This window comes from Neodiprion lecontei, chromosome 1 (genome assembly GCF_021901455.1).
Source record: "Neodiprion lecontei isolate iyNeoLeco1 chromosome 1, iyNeoLeco1.1, whole genome shotgun sequence".
Taxonomy (NCBI): domain Eukaryota; kingdom Metazoa; phylum Arthropoda; class Insecta; order Hymenoptera; family Diprionidae; genus Neodiprion; species Neodiprion lecontei.
This window is the reverse complement of record NC_060260.1, coordinates 8,828,219-8,850,074: the sequence shown is the minus strand read 5'-3', so window position 1 is coordinate 8,850,074 and position 21,856 is coordinate 8,828,219. Positions and strand designations below refer to the sequence as shown.

At 38.8% G+C, this 21,856-nt stretch overlaps 1 protein-coding gene across 2 annotated transcripts in view; it reads left to right on the top strand.

Annotated features, from left to right (window-relative positions):
- Nucleotides 1-21,856, top strand: part of LOC107226300 (neuropeptide SIFamide receptor) — a 70,653-nt gene that overhangs the window by 35,966 nt on the left and 12,831 nt on the right. The gene's annotated exons all lie outside the window — the stretch shown is intronic.

The following is a 21,856-nucleotide window of genomic DNA, read 5'->3' as shown; positions in this document are numbered from 1 at the left end:
AAAGAAAGTTATTCCATATACCCTGTTGCGTTAATGTCTCCTTGTGAGCCAAGTCTAGGGATCAGACTAATTCTCGGATCCCAAGTTAAAACGTCTGATGAGAAAATCTGAGGACATCATCGGCGTCCTTGCCAAGCGGTTCTCGCCGGGTGTCCGAGGATAAGAAAGACTTGATTCTCGGGAGGAAAGTGTTTGCTGCACAGCTTCGACGCGTGTTTCATGTTGAAAACTACTCGAGCGAACGCATCGGGATTACGCCGGATGGATTCGATGGATTCGATGGATAACGAACAATCCCTCCGCGTAATTCTGCAGGATAGAGAGCATCCCTCGGGGTGTGTGCTCCACTTTATCCTCATTCACAACCACAGTCGAACCGTCGAGTCAGTCAAGCCCTTAATTAGGTCGCCAAAACTTGCCGAAAGTGGAACGCACTCGAGGGATATAATATGCTTACACGGGATTACATTATTCCACGATTGCTTATTTACCTACATACCGAAATAACTTCGGTCTGTCTTTTTTCACCCCCTTCAATTAGACCGGAGGATTTAGCCCAGTTTTCTTCCTCAGCTTGTCGAGAAATTTCCTGGTAAACATGCACGTGTCATCCTTCGGACGGCGAATTAAGACTCTTATCAGGATTAAGACTACATTCAAGCGATGTTTATGAGCACCTGAAAAACGACGCGTCACACGCCGAAGTTGGGATATTATCATCCCCGAGGCCAGGTTCATACCCCTGATCGTATGTCGGCTTTCAACCTTCGAACGGACCTTCGTCACAGGCTTATTGAGTCGAAAGTTGCAAATTCTGACGTGAAGCTCGAAAATTGTTTATCTCAAACATTCGGATTTCATAAAATTTTATAAAAATGATGATAGTGAATATGAATTTTTCTCTGAAATCACGTCAGTTCAACGAAACGCACGGAGTTGATAAAACGTTGTCAAATTTGATGAAAATCGGAATTTTAATACTTTTAAAAACTTGTTCTCCACGAATTTTCCGCATTTAGGGTAATTCAATTTTCAAATTAACCGAGTAACAGTTGACAAACACACCGACGACTTTTGAACAACGTTTCAAAGGTAGCTTTTCAAATTCCCGTATTATATTTGCTGTTCGAATTGACCCTGAGTTCTCTGAAAAAAGATCCAATTAGATTCCCGCACACTCCGAAGTCGTAAAACGACCGTTGGTGAAAGGCGGTGCTTTTGTTTTAGAATCTCTGCAAGTTCCGTTATCCACCGTTTCCTCTTCCTGTAAGGCTCGTGAACTCCCAGTCCTTTTCTCAGACGGGTAGCTTTGTAGGTCAGAGGGTAAGGAGGAATGGGAAACACCCTAGGGAAGTCTCTGCAGAGTCCGGGAATTCGAGGATATCCCGAATCCACGTGTAGCCTTATCGAAATTTCAATTTCTTCCAGCATCTCGGGCAGAAACTCGCGTTCGCGGAGCCGCCTTTAGCCCTGTAAAAGTTGCATTAATTTGTTAAAAATTCACATACTAATTTCGAAAAATTCGTTCGAACAAACGAATTGTAAAACAGTTGTGGAGGAAAATTTGGCAGCGAGATAAACGGGAAGCAAATAACAAACAAAGGAGGGCAAGAATGGAAGGGATCTTTAATTTTCCTCTCTCCTCAGCTCCAGGGACCAAAATTGGCTGGGCGTCAAATCGCGGACAAATGTCGCCCTGAGATTCGGCGAAAATTGAACACTAGGCAGCAAATAGACGGTCCAATTTGCGTGGGCGGTTCCTATCTGCGAATAAGCTGATAATAAATTCTTCAGAAATACCTTGCAGACAATAAATGATACTTTACAACATTTGTTTACGGTGAAAATAAACCCGTTTAATCCCGGTACCCGTGTTACAGTGCCGGGTTGTCAACGCTGTCGGTATAACGCGTTTTAGAGGCAAAGTTATACGGACTAATAGCGCCAAGCTCGATGGCGTCAAACGGCCGTTTAATATGCAACGTCTCTATCGACTTGCAAACACCTCTGACACCCCGTCACGTGTCGGCTATTACATGTTTTCAAAACTCAAAGAGCCGAGATTACGTCCAGGATAACTCGTCCCACTCTCCTTTTCATCGCACAACCATTACTGATCGAGTCAGGGTGTATCAATTTTTTTTATAAAAATCACCTCCATCAAACATTCTCATTGGAAAGGGTTCTGAAAACGACTCTGTTTCAATCAGATTTCACAACGAATCAACATTCGAAGATGCAAATACGGTAATTCAGTCAAGATTTTACAAAATCATAATACAATATACATACAATATTTGACATTCATTGATAAATTATCACATCATTCCAGCTAATGAAAGTGTGCAAGCCACTAACAATGCAGAGAAGAAATTCAAGACGATTGATCAAACGACAGTCAAGAATGTACAGTTTCTATGAAAAAGTGTATTAGTTTTTATTGGGAATAATTTTACCGAAATTGAGTGTTTTAACGGTTATTGTTGATTTGACGCAATTTTCTGTTAACGAAAGAAAATAAATACACAAAAAAAAAAAGCATAAGACTTATTATTGAAAACACAAGGTGTAAACTATAAAGAAACTTGTTCAAACCCGTATATCTAGATGCAAAATCAATCAATGTTGTTTTATGATAGAAATGTCGAGTGAATTATCCTCTTTTCACGAAAAATATACATATGTTCCTTCGTGTTTAACACATTACTAACAAGTAAACCAGGGGTGTATAAACAGTATAAATAAGATTGTAAATACTAATTATTTATCATTTATTCGTCCAACCATTCATTTGCAAGATTAAAATACGCCTTTTATGTACATAATGCTCATTGTCAAATGATTTTTTATGACAATTCTTTTGTGACTAGTCTTTTCTTCGAACAATAACAGCTTCTTTTTAGCCTTCACTTTTCATTGTTATAACCTTGCTGAATTTGTTATATTTTGACTCGTAGTTCTAGAAGAAAATGTGACTAAACTTTGTTCAGTAAAAAAGAAATGTATGTTGTAAAATTGAATAGGTGAAAGAATAAATTGAAATATGGACTACGATGTACTAATTCGATGTTGATCCTTCGGCGTCTTCTCGCAGACTGCTGACCGGTGAAACTCATTCATTCCCAGACACTACACTGCTACTTTCTTATTCGATTTACGTAGTAGGCGCGTGATTCAAATCGTTACAGGTTTTCGATATTTTCTCTGGTCATAGAGTGGAGGCGTAGATTATTATTTTTTTTTTTTAGAATCACGCAACAATCAACCGAATCCTACATTTTATGAACGACTTTCATGAAATTTTTATAACGATTTATATTTTCTACATAATTCTCGTTTCATTAATCGTACACGAATTAGACAGGAATTTTTTGGCCCACAATAATCTACACATTGTATCGTTGATGTCATACCCGGGGTAAATAATGACGTGGGTAAAAAATTTGGCAAACTTTTTGATACGGAGGGCAGAAGATAACAATGGTAACGAGATGAAGAAGTTGCAGAACTCGAAGTTATGTCGGAAAAAAGGAGTGAAATAATCGCACAAGAAGAAGCATGGAATGGTTTATTTGCAGAACGATAACATCGCGCCGAGGGACTGCAGAGGGTACCAGAGCTAGCCAAATTGAGTAGATTGTGAGGTTGTGAGGAGTATCAGAACGCTTTACCCCATGAGACTCAAAGTTGTACCGGTTTGTTTTTTTTTTTTTTTTTTTGTTTCTTTATTTTTTGCGCATCCACTTATCTAGAGAATTCATTCTAATTTACCGAATTATCCTCGACTAGACGAATGCCATTAGGAGTACGTATCCACCCTGCATACGGGCCTAAAAACACCTGGAGATCAGAATCAGTAGCCGTGCGATACGTACACGCTTTTGTTTAACCCTCTCGTTCGAATATATGTTTCAGTCGCGAAGCTCGGTTTTTACGCGGAATACACCTGAGTAGAAATTTAGCGCTTGCATTTGACTCTACCGAGCTTGATATAAACCTACTTTAAAGGAAACTGAACTTGGAAATTTTGCATTGACCCTCAAACTTCTAGAAATTTAAGAAAAAAACCCTAAATTGAACCGTCAACTCCTAAAAATTAAAGTACCAAACCCAAGTTTGATGATTTCAACAGACGGACGATTGAACCTGTTTCGACGCTTTTTATTTATTCTTAGTTCCTTCGTTGGACCGTTAACTCCTCCTCTATAAATATAATATTATAATGAACAAACTATTCAAGTGTTCGCAATAAATGATCCAAGGGCTATTTCGACATGATTCTGGTAAGATTCAATAACATTTGAAAATCAAGTATTGCGTTTCAACTGTATTAATTCAACATTCTCACAAATACGACAATCCTTTTAACTGACTGAGTATACAGAAAATACGATTAAACTCACGTGTGAATCAATCCTTATTTATTGGGATTTTAATTTGATTTTATACGCTGCAATAGTATTTTTCGTATTTCAATCGTAATCAATCAGAACCTATGGACCTTTATCAACGGGGCAGGATTTTGAGCGTTAAAGGAGGGCTTTAAGCAAGCAGATTTAACACTACCTCTGGAGGGTTAAAGGAAGTTCTAAACAGACACTACTTTGAGCCTAAACTCGGTGAATCTGTAAATTTGGAACATTTTTAGCGTCAAAGTAGGGTCTGATATTGCATTGAAACAGAGCCTACTTTACTCATCTTTAAACTCCACGCGGGAGCTGCTGCACGTAGGGCTTAGGGTAGGCTCTAAATTTCTACTCGGGTGAAAATCCATCTCGAATTTCTGAAAAGCCTCAGGGCGACTTGGCGTAAAAGTTTTGAAACGTGATTCCGACCTCCGGAAGTGACTCGGTTTACTTCTGAAAGCTCGCGACAGTTAATTTCCGAATATCCGTGCATCGGCGTGCATGTAGTCCGTAGCAACGATAGGCCGGCGTGAAAACGGTCGGTTCTAATTGAAATTGTGCTTTTCACAACCGACGCGCACCTTTGTTTCAATTTCCATGTCGAACGACGCGCCGCACCGGCTATTCATAACTCCGAGCAATTTACGAGCTTTTTGTACCTACATACATGTCAAGTTTGCACTGGAATTTCGTTCCCTGGATATTGTTCGGTATTATCGCGATGCCCGAGCATGTTGGCGTGTCCTTGAGTCGATGCTTTATTACGCTTTATCACTTCGCAGGCGCGATGCGTTATTACGCGCGAGTTATGTTGCACAATTCGTACGTTTTGTATCTATTAAAAATTGCTCAATTTCAACGTGACGTGGGCGTGCAATTTCCGAGGTGACGTGATTGAAAAAAACGCGTCTAGACTCTTAGGATAAAGATCCATATTTCAAATGCTGCTGACACAAATCTCGGGACTGAAAAAAAGAAGCCATTTCTTTGTAAGATCACCTAAAATCTGTCTGAATTAAAAACTATGAACTTGTATGTGCGGCATTTCATTCCAAACCGACCTACGTGTGATCTTCGCCATCGGCGATTTTGTTTATTTACAAATATCGTGTAGAGCGTAAAAAAAAAAAAAATCACCATACACTGAGTCTTAGATTTTTTGGAACCAATTAGGGTTTGATTTTTAGCGCTCCCGAATTCTTTGTAAAAAAAAGAGACTGAGAGGGAAGTGGGCAAGTGGGCAAGCTTTTGGTTTAGAAGCTACAGGTAAACCAAGCAATTGGAACGTAGGAAAAGTCAACTAAAATATGAATTTGTATTTTTGAAATTAATATTCGTTCCGATTTTTCTAAGTTTTCAATTACTTGCTTCTTCCATCTTGGTTTCAAAATTTTCGTTTCTCACCGAAGAATTTATGAGAAAAATTTCAAGCCAATCCATCGAGTCTATTAATTCGAAAATTGGGTTTCCTTATTTTTGAGAGCAGCAAAAATCAAACCCGTGTTTCGAAATATCCAAAACCCTGTGAAAGATGATTTATTTTTTTTTTTTTTCTTGCACACTCTACATCACACATGAAAATTTCATTGCCTTACGTATATCCGAAAAATTTCTATTGCAACATCTGTTGGCTGTATAACCTATATAAAAAATAAAAATGTATCATTCCTGTGAATGATATTGCCCCGCGAATGCAGAGAAATTCATTTTGAATCTTGACATGGCCAGCGGTCGTAATACCGACAATGTCTTATGTTAGTTTGGTATGCATAGTTATATTCATGTACCCATACACAATGTCGTCGCGGGTTCCGAGATGTTGAAACTTTCCTAAATCCATGTAGATTCGAGACAGAAGCAGACACCGACACGATTCCGAGAGTGTATTTGCGTCTGCAGCAGTACGCTGCCTTGCGGATATTATATCCTCTGAAACTTTGTCCGTCTAACAGTTTCGAGCGTGGATAGAACGCTACGCTACTGGCAGACAATGCAAATTGAGGTTTCAAGTTTGTTCAACAGTTTTGATCCCGGCCGATCGGATATCGCGGAGGAACGATGCAAAATCTTATTTTCAGGCCTGGAAGTAGACGTTAATTGGATTGGAAAGTGCCGAATTGGTGAATAATTGGAAAGTAGAAGAGAATCTGATACCCCGAGTCGCGCACCCACGCAGCGTTCACGGATCGTGATAAAATTCAATTTACACAGTTGCATTTCGCCTTGAAGATTCGAAGAAGTTCCGTCTGAATTTCATTCGGCGAACTTAGCCAGCTCGCTGCAGCAAAGTCCGAGTCGGAAACTCTCGACCTCGAGATTTTAGAACTTTCAAATGATATACGTCTGGCGTCGTTCGGGGTTCGAAAACGCTGTTATCTCTCGGAAAGGTATAAAAATTTTTCCACGTGAAAATCGTCTGACGAATTTATGAACAATAAAATTCAAGTCCCCGTACGATCCGATGGATTTATCTACGGCTTAACTATTTAACTTCAAATTCCAAATCCAACCAATCCCGGTACTAACAACCTCTTTCGAACTTTGCAGACCCCTGATAGCGGTTTATTGCTCGTCTGGATTATGGATTATAAAAAGACTAATTTACGGACTGCCGGAAAATGGCACCGATGTTTGAACAATTTTTTATCCCTCGAACAACAACACTCGGGCGATTGTATGCACCTGAAAAAAAAAAAAAAACATTGTTCACCTGTCAAAAGTTGATAGAATTTGTTTTGTTCGATAAAAATTATCCTGTACAACAGCGAATAATAATTTTTTGTCTTATAAAGTCAAATATTTCTCGTAGGCTTGCATTGAAATAAAACTTTCTAGTTTGAAACTAACGAGTTTCCGTCAGTGGAATTAAAATCGCGGATTCTGAACCACGACGTCATCATTTCTGTTTTTTTCTTCGTTGTTTAGTCGATCGATGAAATTTGAAACAGCAACTGCAGTGTCTCAGAAATTTTTCGTAAGAGTGAACTCCGCATCGGTGTATAATTTGTTTTTTACATCATCGGAAATGTCTGCGACGTTAGATGTATATACACATTGGTGAAATTGATTGAAAATCGATAACTCGGCAATTTTCTTGAGGACAATTTGTCTCGGAATGGATTTGGCTCGGGATTCCTCGGCTTTCGCATTCGACTCGAAAGAGCAATCGTTAGTAAGATTGTCAGCGATCGTCGACCGGGGTTTTCTACTCTGTAGATATAAAATTTTCATCCACGGTTGCAGGAAATTTTCGGATCAAACCCCGTAAAGCGCGAACAGCTATGGGGGAGCCAACGAAGCTATATGGTCCGTGAATAACATGCAGGAACGCCATAAAGCGAGGAGCTTGCAGCGAACGCGGATCCCTGCTGACGTTTCGCTTCTCGTCGATTGCGCGAAAAAACTTCAAGTGTTACGGTGACTGAAAAATTTTAATAAAATGCTCACGTATGCTTGAAAAAATGGTTCACGTATGGATAAAATTGAAAGCATCTCTTATCCAATACGATTACGGTTGTCAATACTACGTTTTCCGGTTACTGCAACGAGAAATCCGTTCGTTTCTTATTTGAGTTTTCTAAATTTTCCGTTTGCGTCAACGAAGCTCGTTCTCATTTTGTCTTAAAAATTTTACACTCCGGTTGTGGTAAAAAATGAGAACACTTATCAAGGACCGTACGAAGCGATCGTAACTGGAAATATCCTTCGGTGCATGCAGGCGCATTTAAGCACCCGCCTAACTCAAATTCACGCGTACTTTATGCAATTGCACGAACCTTATTTATCCAGCGTAAAAGGGGCCGACGCCTGCAGTTCCATAAACTTGGAATACTGATTACCGATGCAAAGCATGCCTCGCGGCGCTATCGGGGTGGTTTTATTCAAGCGAATATCCACCGTATCAGTTCCGGTTCTAAAGGAACGAATCGTTCCGATATCTTAATCCAAGGCCAGGTTTGCGCCATTGACAACAGAATCTCCCGGACTCGATATCCTCCCCAGACTTTCTTCACTTACTTATCTTCAAGGTCCTACTGCAGCTGATCTCTGCACGCCACGATGCTCTGAAACCCCACGAAATGATCAAATCCATTTATGTGGCTGGGAAAAATTGAGCTTTTTATTTATCTGGAATAGCGTCTCGATTGATCTCGCGATTCTTTCCCATTTCAAACTTGCCTTACAGTCAATGCCAAATACTTTATGCCGGGTATTCTTTCGATTTTATCTCATCCAGACGTTGTATCAATGCTTTACATCCGTCCTGATAGCCAGCTGTAACAAAAGAGTCTGCGGCATTTCGTTTTTCACTTGAGAACCGTACCAATCAGTCCAGCTACGTGTTTCTTACACTGAGAGAAATTTTTAGTTCCGGTTACCGCTCAGTCCTCGACTATTTTCATTTCTTATCACAATCGAAAAATATACTTGCAAGTACAAAATGAAAATTAGTTTTCTAGCTGTTACCGGAAAGTCTAGTATCCGTTACTATTCTTTCTCATTACGATCATTGTTACTATATTTTCTTGTAACTGTTGCGAAAATTTAATGCTTGTGCAACGATAAATTGACGTTAAAGCCTTATTTAACTAAAAAAGTAGAGTAAACCGAAGAAACTGATTTTGCGTTGCTATTACCGAAAAAGGATCGACAATAGCGCAAAATGGTTACGCGTACCTCGTTTTTCGTAATTCCAACAATATTCAAACAGATTTGTTAACGATACCTGTTTAACTGAATTTTTCTAGTCACTATAACAAATGAAATTCCTCTCAGTGCATATCCAAAACGATAGGAAATCATCAATTTCATTTAAATGTAATAACGTGCATGTGCATTACCTTGAACTAATTTACTCCACACATTTGGATAAGACGAGACGATTTCACGACGTCGCTTAATTTTTACAAATGAAAATATTTTCGCGGAATAAGGGTAAACAGATTAAGAAAATAATTGCCAAGAAAGTTGTTGAAATTTTACGGCACTTGAGAAGCGCAAAGAAGTTTCTCTATTCGTTTTTATTCTTCTCTTTTTTTTCGACTTCTAACAATAATTCCTCAACTACAGTTTCCTAAATTTCTTGAAATATTCGCGCTGATGAGAAATCATGAATTATTCAAATATTCAACAATTTTTTCAATGCCTCATTTTTAACACAAAAAAAACAACACTGCACGTTAGCATGCTATGGATCTGATACGTACAACGAGATGATTCTGCTGTATTGGTAAGAATTTTATCAGCCAAGCAGAACGGATCGACAGCACATCGCGAACAGGTTTGTTGCATTAGCGAAGTCCTTGGTCGATAAATGTCACCTTTTTCCATATTCAGTGAATCTTTTTTGTGTTTGATGGAAATATTATATATTTATACGGTCACATAACTATTTAAAAACTAATATGTACATCTATGCATGTATGTATATTTTAGCACTATAAGACTGAAGCTAGTAACGTTAATGTAACGATAATTTGAAACTAAAATTATTGTTTTGAAAATTTAGGACAACTTCAAGAGAGGTTAATTTCCAAAATCTGAATACACTTTGCTTCTTAAAAATAGATTACTCAATTTGAGAAACGATCCTACGCTTACAAAACAATCATTTTTCCTAAAAATAAGTCGTTACATATTAACGTTACGAATTTCACTCTCTATTTGTTTTCAAAGTTGAATCCATACGGTCGATTTTCAACGATTACAGAATAGTGATGTAAGAAATGTAAGTTTTTAAGTATTCACGGATGCGAGTAGACATTTTTAAATTTGACATCATTTCGCAGGTACACCATTATGCAAATCGCATCTTATTCCGGAAATTGCCGAGCCGAGATTATTTGTTCTATTATTTGACGACAAATTTATAACAGAAAAAAATTAATTTTGAGGCTAGAGTGTGATTCGAATGTTAAGACGAGCTTTTGTAATTAATCTCCACCATAAAACTAATGTCTTCTGTCTTATTTAATATTAATTTCGCAATTTTTATCTGCAAAAATGAAGTAGGTACTTGTGACGATCACACTCCCAAAATATTCGCACGATTTTTGCGAATACTCCTTACACCACTATTTATAGAATAGAACGCTTAGTTACGACTGATAATTAATTAACCAATCAAGTAAGCCCTCCATCGAATCGAGCATCGCATTCGTCTATCCTTCGTTCAATCCATGTAGGAGGTACATATATCGCCCACTGTAGGCGTCACACGTGCCTTCGGTCCAGAGCGGTGGGCAGACTGAACTTTCCTGTTACATACACGCCTGGCACAAAGAACCTTTACCCATGTTAAATAGAGCAGAAACTGAAACTGGCCACCGCGTTTCGACACTCCGTGTTACATTCTCGCAAACAGCTACAATATGAAAATTTCCCGCAGTATATGGACGCGGTACACGCTCTAAAGTTGCAGGGTAAATCGATCAGGCCGAGTCGCCATCTTTGATGCTAGCGAGGAGCTTTTTCTCCTCAGCTGCACAAAGGCATCGATTATAATTCAGTTTCCTCGACGCATCTCAACTTCTTACTATATCTGGCTGGTATATACGCCACATTTTGTCTCCCTCGCCGGCACATCCTTCGATGTATGCCATCGGTGATGGATAATTTAGTTTTCATGAAAATAATTGTTGTTTTCCCTGAGGTTCCACGCAGCGCTTTTCAGGAGCTAGAAGCTGCACTGAGAGAAATTTTTAGTTCCGGTTACCGCTCAGTCCTTGACTATTTTCATTTTTTACCACAATCGAAGAATATTGTTCTAGGTAGAAAATGAAAATTAGTTTTGTAGATGTTACCAGAAAGTCTAGTATCTCTCACTGTTCCTTCTCATTATCATCGCTGTTACTACATTTTCTTGCAACTGTTGCGAAAATTTAATGCTTGTGCGACGATAAATTGACGTTAAAGCCTTACTTAACTAAAAATGTAGAGTAAACCTCAAAAACTGATTTTGCGTTGCAATATTACCAAAAAAGGATCGACAATAGCGCAAAATGGTTAGGTGTACCTCGTTTTTCGTAATTCCAACGATATTCAAACAGTTTTTTTAACGATACCCGTTTTACTCAATTTTTCTAGTTACTGTAACAAATTAAATTTTTCTCAGTGTATCTCACGAGGTAGCCCTATGGAATAAAAATTCGTCTCTGAAATGCGTCAGGATGAAATATTTCAACAAACTTTTATAAGATTCTACGATGATATGTTGCAAGATTCTAATCTGAGAGAAGTAAATCTACATTTAAACACGGTGATTTTCGTAAAAGTAGAATTAAATGGTTTCTTTGAAACATCTTGTTTAAATACCTTTTTCACCACGCGACGAGGATATTTTCAGAGAGAGTTTCTGAAAAAATTGCGAATGCCAGATATTTATCTGAAAATACCGAACGAAATCGGCTCAAACTTGCATTCAAACTTATTTCAAGCTTCGAGGCGAGTCCGAAAAAATTTGAGGCACACGGACGTCTGGGATAAGGGTTTCGGAAATGAACGCGCACTGCGACACGAGATTTTGTATCGAACTTGGCGCCGGCCTTGCCTGACGACCTCCGAAGTCGCCAGTCGTGCATCAAGTCGGTTTGACCTCGAGTGGTTCAAGTCATCCCGCCGATTTTACAGACGATGTATTATCAGCGACGAAAATTCGCGGGCAAAGCCTGCGTTACAACGTCCATAATATTGATTTCATTTTTCATCCGTTATACCGTCGAAAATCTTGAAGGATAATGTCGAATTAATCACCGCGCGATGTAAGTTTAAGGCGGACTTTTGTGATTGATCGCAGCCGCTTACCAAGCATCAAACGAAGCTCCTCTAATCACTTTGGAGTCTAAAAGCTACCCTGGATCCTTTTTATCAGCGTTCGAATATCAAACTCTGATGCAGAGGATTCGTTCCGAGAGAATTTGTTTTGCTGAACATTTGCAGATAACAGGTTTACTGTATACGTTTTTTCTCAAAGCACAAGACTTTTAAATTGCCTGATAAAAGCTTTTTGGACAAAGCGCATGAATTAAGACTATTGAATCAGCGGTTGCACGACACTTTTACGCATACTACACATTTCGTCTCTTTAGATAAATTACAGGACTTGAAGTATATAAGTATATACATATAGTATATAATATAACGTCTTGACTGGAAAACAAGTGCGTTTCGATCTATGCGAATATTTTGTAACAAAAGTCAGTACCCCAAATTCATTTTTATTGAAATTACTTTTCACTTTTCAACAAGGCTGTTCAAAAAAATACTCAAGGACGAGGAGTAAAAATTGCAGTTTGATATGAACGCAGCTTTTTAACCCCGTTACGTGATCGTCCGTCTTGCCTACGTCATAAGCTTTCGCGTCGCTCTTGAAACGATGAGAATATGAATAAGACGATCAGTCGAAGTGGTTAACTTCCTTTTCCCGCGGAGCAGTAAAGAGGATGTTGACTCGTAGGCGAAGGCGCGGAGCCTGACTGATGTCCAGATTAGAAACTTTCCAGGGTGCGGCGGGGATGCTCGGGGCGAAGGGTGACCGACCTGACCCACTATCGGCTGCGTGCATGCTCGTTAATATTCCAGGATGAAGGTGCTGCCGAGCCGGGAAAAGGTTGCGTCCCGGTTTCCTCGACGTAAGCTCGTCGCGCGCCTCTCGGAGCAACGAAATCAAAAAAAAAAAAAGAAGATAACAATTTCTTACCGCACGTGGAGAAAAATTTTGACCCATTTTTTATTATATTAAAGTTAGCAGCGTAACCGTAGAGATAACCGTGAATTTCAGTAAACCGTAATAAAACGACATATTCATATTTTGCTATTTTATTTCATTCAAAATCATTCCGAAAATAAGTGAATAGTGATTTTTCTCAGCATTTCGCTACGATGACTTCAATATCGGACTTTTTTTCTTTTTTTTTGGATAATGTGAAAAATTCGGTCAAGAAATTTTTCTTTTTTCCTCACAGCCACGATATTTTTTGCTAGTCTAAACGTTTGATTGCCTCGGTAATCGTGATGACGAGTTTCGTGTTTCGCACGTAAACACGTAGCGGTTTTCTGATCTAATAATATTCTTTAGAAATTATATTCAGTCATTTCAATACTACAGTTGAGACTTGCATCCGTGCTCTTTAATCTTCCGGCAAACAGTTTACATTCGGCCGAATTACTCGATTGCTTTGGTTTTGAAAGTACCGATTTCTTGATGTTAAAAAAATAAATAAAAACGATAGAGATTTTTCATGTTGATGACGCGTTTCTGCTCATTTTTCAACTTTAAGTTGGTAATAAACGTCGTTTGCTTAACTATTTTCGTTTTTTACCCTAACTAAAAAATACAATCTTGGGTAAAAGCTGGATGTGATGTAACATTTTTTTTTCATCATGGTCACTAATGTCACGTTTTCTTGTAAATATTGCGATGATCTGAAGTTGGTGCGCGAATGACTCGATGTTCATGAAACTGAACAAGCAAATTCAGTAAGGCAGTAAGGAAAAAATTTCGTACGAACAACCTTAACCGCATTAAATAGTTACCAGTCGTACCAAATTATCTTGCAAATCCAACAATTTTTGTGACGCCAGCGGTTATTTTACCGGCATTTTCCATTACCTATACCAATAAACGAATGAAATTCTCCTCGGTGCGTGTTTGGAATTTATCTGAAAATGAAACGGCCGAAAGGATGATGCTGACGCGAACATCTCACTCCTGCCGTCTACCGGCTCGTGTTTAAGCATACCTAATAGCCAAGTGTGTCTTAATTCCTCGCATAGTTGGCGCAGTCGCGTCGGTAAATATTTCCAGATTGGCGGTCTCTCCGAGGGTCCGGACGCGCCCTGAAGGTAGCGAATGCGAAAGGGAGTTTTCAGGGCGTTCAATATCGTTGCCCCCATTTCCCGAGCTTCGGTACGACCCTTGCTGGCTCTATATACATACATCCGTAAACGGCCGGTCAGTCTGTGATCTGCAATTAATTCCACAGGACGCAATTTGCATCCAGATGTTCCGTACACTCGTTACTTTTATTTTCACTTTACGCAATTCGATGATTCTCCTCGGGAGAGAACGACTGAAATATTCTCGACGCCGAGCTTAAATATAATTCCGGTAACTGCTACAAACACAGCGTTGCTACGTAACGTGATCCGGATATATTTGCTTTCGAGAATGAAAGATGAACGAAAATATACCCACGTATGTAATGTGCATAATCGTGGTTTACTTATCAAAGATCCATGAACTTTTCGACTGATGTTGAATAATGTATCAACTGGTTTTTTTGCGATTGTCCAATCCGTCATACACTTTTCAGGTGGTCGGAAATTGAGAACCAATGGCATGAGTTCGGTTAAAAAATTCGCCTTGTTATTATTTCCTGCAAGATTCAATTTTTCAAATCCTTTAAAATCATTGGTGATAATATTGATGGTTCAGGTTTTCCGGAGATCGTTATAGTTTCTTTTAAAAGTGAAGAACTTACCATTCCTCAGCGGAATAACTCCGCTTCTCTGAGTCTTGGGTAAAAAAACTTGTATCTTGTAAACAAAAGAAGTTTGTTGAAGTACTTTCGTACCCGCATTTTCTTCACCCTCACGATTAGAGATTTACTCATTTCTGAAGCTTCAGTGGAATCTGAAAATCCAAAATCAGTCCAAGGGTCAGCCAGTTTATAAAGCCGTAATTTTTTTATTTTCAGACAGTTTTTACAGATCAGCGCAAGTCCATAAAATTTCATACGATTTTCCCGAGGCATGAATTTGAGTACGACTACTGTTTACATGCTTAAAATATTACGTCACGTTTATTTTTAATATCAGCAGTACTTGACAGTGTGTGAAAAAAATGAACAAACAACTAAATCCTGGTTTAATTAAATGAAATTGATGTTTGAAAGGAGTGGTAAAGATTTGCACGATAAACGGAGGCGAATTGCATCGATGTCGCCACCTGAACGAACCCCTGCGACGAGCCCTGGTCTTCGGAGCTTTATGGCAGCACCACGGACTCCACGACTACCTCTTCTCTAAGAATGACGATCACGGAGGTATCGCAAGCCCGTAGCGTGTTTCCCGCTTCAAGTAAATACAGGATATTAGTTCCCCGGATAGTTTGAAAGTAGATTTTAATCTTCGATTTATATACATTTCGTAGAAACAATACGTAGGTATGTATAATATTTGCCCGCATTAGATGGCTAGATTTACGTATGTACCGTAATCAGGCCGATGAATGAACAATTCGCCTCGCAGTTTGGTGTATGTTCAGTAATGTGTGAATCGGGGTGTTTCAGAAAAAAATTATTTGCGAATCTCCGCTATGAAACCCCCAGAAAGTTTGTCAAGGCTAAAAACAAAGGTTCTTTCAAAAAATGAGCGCTCTACGTTATGTGGAAGATCGCGCTAAGTTGATTTTTCACTTTTATACAATTTTTCAAATTCATGAAGAATCGTGAGTAAATTTTTTTTACTGCTTTCAGTTGAACACAAATGTCAGGAAAGGAATAATAATTGAAATGCTAAAACGTGTTTCTTCACAAATTCAAAAGAATGTGTTAAAAAAAGTGAAAAATCAAATGAGCGCAACCTTCCACATAACGTAGAACGCTCATCTTTTCACAGAATCTTTCTTTCAACGTAAGTAAACTTTGTAAGGGGTGCAACGGTGGAAAATCGTGAATCATTTTTTTCTGAAACACCCTGGTGTGTATACCGAAGCCAAAAACTCCCCAATTTCAAGTTTTAATGCGAATAGTCCTTCGCACACAAAGGAGAAAGAAAACCTGAAGTTCACGCAATTAGCATTCTTCATACTTTCGCATTGATCTCGTAATGAAATCAACCGTTCCGTACGCACACGTGACTGGAATTAACCATCAAATCCATCCAACCCAAGTGATACGAGGACGAAACAAGTTGTACACATCATTTAATACACACCAACTTTGAGCGCAGCTGCGTCGGGTATGAAAATGCTGCATCTATGATTATTGCGCGGGATTACATATCTACGCAAATAATCCGATAATTCCACTAACGCAAATGCAGTGATCGAAATTAAATCGTGTCCATGTACAACAGGAGATGACCTATTTTTTATATTATCACTCGCTTTTCTCGAGGCTTTCTAACAACGTAAAACGGCAGTGGCAATCGGCGAATATGGTTACAAAAGGATTAGCGAAACATTTGAGATGCCGCAGACAGCGCGATTCGTCGGACTCTGGAGTCGTTTAAGAATTGTTATCAGCGTTGCATGAGGTTGGAAAAGAGTTGCAGGTCCATTGGCCAGGATCTCTGCAGCGATGCAGTTTGCTTTTACTTCCTCAGTTTCTCGGTTGGTTGCAGCAGAGAATCGCTGATCTCTTTCATCGCACCTCGCAGTCGCCGTCTTTACGTACATTCATGTGCATATATATATATATGTTTGTGTATGTGTGTGTGTGTGTGTGTATGCATAGCTACCGAGCGATATCAGATTAGCCGACATTATATATATATATATATGCATACATGTATATAACGCATATCTCCGATTCGCTCTCCCGTTGCGGAAAATAGCGCGAATGGTAAATTCTGGGCGCGATAAGTTATATCATGGGTGTGGACCTTGTCCGAATGCGAAATGCACGCTGCTGTCAGTTATTGCGGATACGTAATGCTCGCGTAAAAATTGCACGACCGGTTACTCAGCCGACACTGTCTGTAGCTGGTACGGTTCTACACTGACAATGAGATTAAAGATCTGCTTACGCGACTTTTGGCCAACGTCACACCGTGATTCAGTGCTACTCAAGTTTTACTCCGATCAGCTTTGTACTCGCGAATCTTTCATTTGGTCGTTGTTATTTGGCTGGAAAATCCGATAAGGAAGTACGGAATGGATAATAGATATTGACAATTTGTTTAGCACACTTGTAATATTGATGTCGTGTCTTTGTGACAAAGAAAATATAAATTACCATCAACTCTTATTAATTTATGGGAATCTTTGTCAGATTAAAAATTATATTTTGATATTTTGATTTTAATTTTCGAATCTGAATGTGAATACTTTCATTTCGTCCAGGGTATTTGAATTATCACATCAAAAAATCCGTGAAGATTCTTCATTTTTGTGAATAAGCACGAAATTTTTTAGAATCTGTAAAGATCCGTACGAAATCTAAATAGTCTCTAGTTTTCTGAAGTTTCCTTATTACATGCCAGCAAATGATCGTAATTTTATTTATTTACTTTCTTTGCCTGAAATTTCTAAATTATCTGACAAAATTCCGTACAGTTTTTCGATGTGAAAGAAAGTTCTCAAAAATTTCGTTTACATTTCCAGAGTCTCCGGAATCTATGCGGACCCTAAAAATTTTCGAAATCTTTTTACCCATGATTAATTTTTATTTACCAGTCGATTTTATTGCCTTGCGATATGCGGTTTGCAACAGTGAAACGAAACAGTTTAACTGCCTTGATATTTGTTTAAATTTATCCCTAATCACGTAACAGCAACGCAGTTTGGTCGATGGCAGAGAATGAGGTTCTGTTTCGTCCACATGCGTCTTTATTTGACTTAAATAATCTTGAACTCACTGAATCGGTCCTCGATACTCGTGGAAGTATTAGAATTTAGAGAAACAGACCGTATCCGAACCACGAATCGAAATTCCTCTCTCTTGATAACCGAGTCTGCACACATTACACGTGTATACAGATTTTGTTGTCAATCCTAAATGGATTGAAAAAACACTTACCGCAGGCCAAACACCGAAACCTCTGATTGGCGAGCTTCCAATCTTCACTGAGCATTATCAAGACCGAGAGAACTCTTTCTGTACGACAAGCGGTTCGACACTTTAATCCGATGCTCTTTGCCGCCTCGCCGCAAGAGTTTGCAGCCATAGAATTCATTTTTTATCCCTCTCACTTTTCACTCCAATCGTATAGGCCCAGACTCCGTTCACCGCCTGGAAGAGCATGATTCATCGAATTTCGAACCTGTTAGACAATCCATTTGCTTGATCGAAATTTTATTCGACGTTCTCTTCTCGTCTTACGATCTTATTCGAGATCAACCACGCCCGCTCAGCCTCTTTTATAGGAACGATGCTGCGAGATATAAAAATTTCCGTCCAATGATTTCGGCGATAAGAAGACATTGTTGAAATGCAACGAACCTCGGGCAAGAATTTCTCGAGTAAATCGAAGTCTGAATTCGTTTGCGTCCTGGTCCAAAAAATCTTTCCCGGTACATGATTTTCAAAGCTTGCAGGGTGATGCGTAAAAAAAGATTCAAGACCATCTCAAACGTCTTGGATAAAATTTTTCTTCTATAATCGAACGAATCGAAAATCAAAAGTGTTTGGATCAATTTGACAGACCTTTAATCGTCGCTACCTAACAACAGTCTCAAGTTGAAAAAGGCACGTCTTTTCGTGCCTCAAATACCGCCTCGATCAGACTTTGATAACGGAGTGTCGAAAACGACATTGTGGCCTGTAATTAAGAAAGAAGTTCGGCACTAGCTTCGTCACAGGATCGACACGAAGCACTTGAGGCTAATAAATAACAATTTAGTTCATATACACAGCGGATATTTATTATACCGGTGTAACAGGGCATGAATTATGCGCCTATAACGTATGTGTATAATTATAAGTTAACGCTTGATTGCTGATTCAGATTGCAGTCTGTACCTACTTACATTTGCAAGCGATGCGATGCAGCGAGTGCCGTTCACTTTCGATACGCGGTGCGGTGTTTCCACTGAAGCATGAAGGGCTCGAGAAAAGACGTGGAAATCGTTGTTTTTCATGAATAAAATTAGCGGACAAGAACCAAGGAAAATATCGCGGACAGTCGGATCAAGGCACGAATTCCGAAGGAAGGATTGCAGAGGCGGCGAAATTCAAATTCGTTGGTTCGTTCCAGCTGAGCGAAAGAAAAAAAAAAAAAGAAAAAATCGAGTGACGTTAGTCCCTCTCGATTTACAGTGACTAATCTTGGATTCTTCGCACTCTTTCGCCCATCATTTATACCCAACGATACTGATACCGGCGTTAAGTGGCCGTTTTATCGGGTCGGACGCTATCTAATTATATCAGTAGGTGCGTTTAACTGCCGTCGAGCGGTCTTTCTCCGATTTCCGAGGGGCTCAATTAATTCATAATGCCATTTTCAAGTCCGTTAACCAACTCGATACGATGATAATTTAAACGTTTATTAGTGTACGTGTAACTTAGCAGATACTCCAGATGTGGGCTCGGTTTGATGTTATTGACGTGCATTTCTCTTTCTAAAAGGAACTGCCCAAGTTTTAGAACGATTTTTACTGTAAAAAAATTCTGGCGGCAAGAAAAGACTTGTTTTCTTTAAAGAACCAAATCTAAAACTTCTCAAACGACATGTTTTTGAGGTTTTAAAAAAAAAATTAATCCTATGATTTGATGATAACGAAATTCAACTTTTTATTTCTCATTTTCCCAATCGATTCAACCTCGTTAATTATCGAATTATAAACGCTTTTGTAGACCACGTATTTTCAGGTGATATATAATTAGATTGAAGTTTTGTCAATAATCCAGCGTATTGCCTGGACGAGAGTAATTTTAGGAGGTTAACCTCGACAGCCAAAATCGAGTCCCGTTGATTGTTATGTATAAGAATTTCCTTGTACATGCTTAGTAGGAGTAGCAATATCCCCTGATGTTGTATCGATGCAGAGCATCGTTTTATCAATAAATGGGATTTCCTCGTAATTGATTGATTCCCGTGTTATTAGTTGTACATTGATATGCATAACAGAGGATGGAATCCAGCCATCCTAGCCAAGCTGACACGACAGAATAGGAATTGATTTGCCCTGTACCACTTGACTTGTAATTTTTAAGTTAGAATCGTATTTTTAATTCTGGATACTTACGACTTCAACAAGAAACGTTTTATGTGTCAACTTGTTCCCAAAATTGATTCAATTTTCAAATGAGAATTTCAAGAAAATTATCAGAAGACTCGTAGATCGGCTCGAAATTTGTTGTTTACCGTATTATGCAGAATAGATTGGAGTCTCGTAGATAATTGAAATAAAGAATAAATTAACGCTTACAGTACCGATGAGTGTTTAAGAAAAATCGTTACTTCGCACATTTAGGATCATTCCCAAATTTAATAAACCACGACGAATAAAACATACTCACGTATTTTGAAAAGTCAACTTCTTGAAGATCATTAAAAATTTGCACAATAATGATTTTTTCTTCCTGAAGTTTCGTTACGTCAACGTTAATAACTTCAGCCTCACGTATTTTGATTTGTTGCATGAGAACTGAACGTCAGAAAAACGGGGAAACTCCGGAAACGTAAAGTGTCACACTTATCTCAAATTATCAAGTTGATTTTATTGCCATTTCGAATTAATCCACAGCAATACCCGATATATTGTAATTTTGCGAAACACGTAATTACGCTACAACGTTTCACGGTATAATTAAAATCTACGAACCTTGACGCGAAGAAGAGTGACATTTTGCGTCCGTGCCGTTTCCCCACTTTCGGAAGCTCTGATCGCATTGCAAAGGGGAGTAAAATTTTCACGACTTTTGTTACGCAGCTGAAAAGTTCGTATTTTTCATCCCAATTATTTGAACTCTCATTGACATTTTCGCTAACGTTCAAACAGACCTTCTGTTTCACTTCGACTCGTTCACGGTTTGGAAGATTGGAGACCAATTCCTTGCGTCGTTTGCCCGCGAAAGTTCACGTCAAGTTTTCTCATTGAAGAACACGAACTCCTTTTAACGAGGCGACGTTTCTTCAATCGATTTCGCATACCAGGAACAAGGTAATGGCAAACACTTTTTCCAGGAAAACGCAATTTTCTCCCGCTCAATCTTAAACTTTTCAAAAGAATTCCCGGCGCATTTCTGATGGTAAATGCAAAACGATAGCCTCAATCTAAGGGTGCGTCCGGCATAAAAGAGTCTAAAGAAAAAGGTATCGAAACAAAGAAAATGGTGAAACAATATGGATGAAAAGCTGTGACTGAAGTCGATCTGCAGTTAAATTTGGTTTAAACAATATTTCCTTTGATTAAACTAATTCTTCGACGTATGAACCTTGCCTCAAGATACCCGATTGTGAATAATTTCAAAAAATTCTTTTCAACAAAGTCATCTCAAAGCGAAATCAACGCTGGTTCGTCAAAATTGGCTAAAAAAAAAAAAAGAAACGAGATTTCGACATTCGAATAGCAGAAACATGATTCAACTTTCTTAGAGTTGCAAGCAATTTCAATTTTCGGTATCCTAATCGATTGTTTTCGAGTTTTTTTTTGTTCGTGTTTTGAAAAGATTGTTCGAGGAAAATTCAATTTAATCAATTCGGTTTTCAAGCTTTGGCTTGGTTACGTTTTAATTCTACTGACCTTCGAATTCGTTTATCGCATCGTTAAATACAGCACCCCC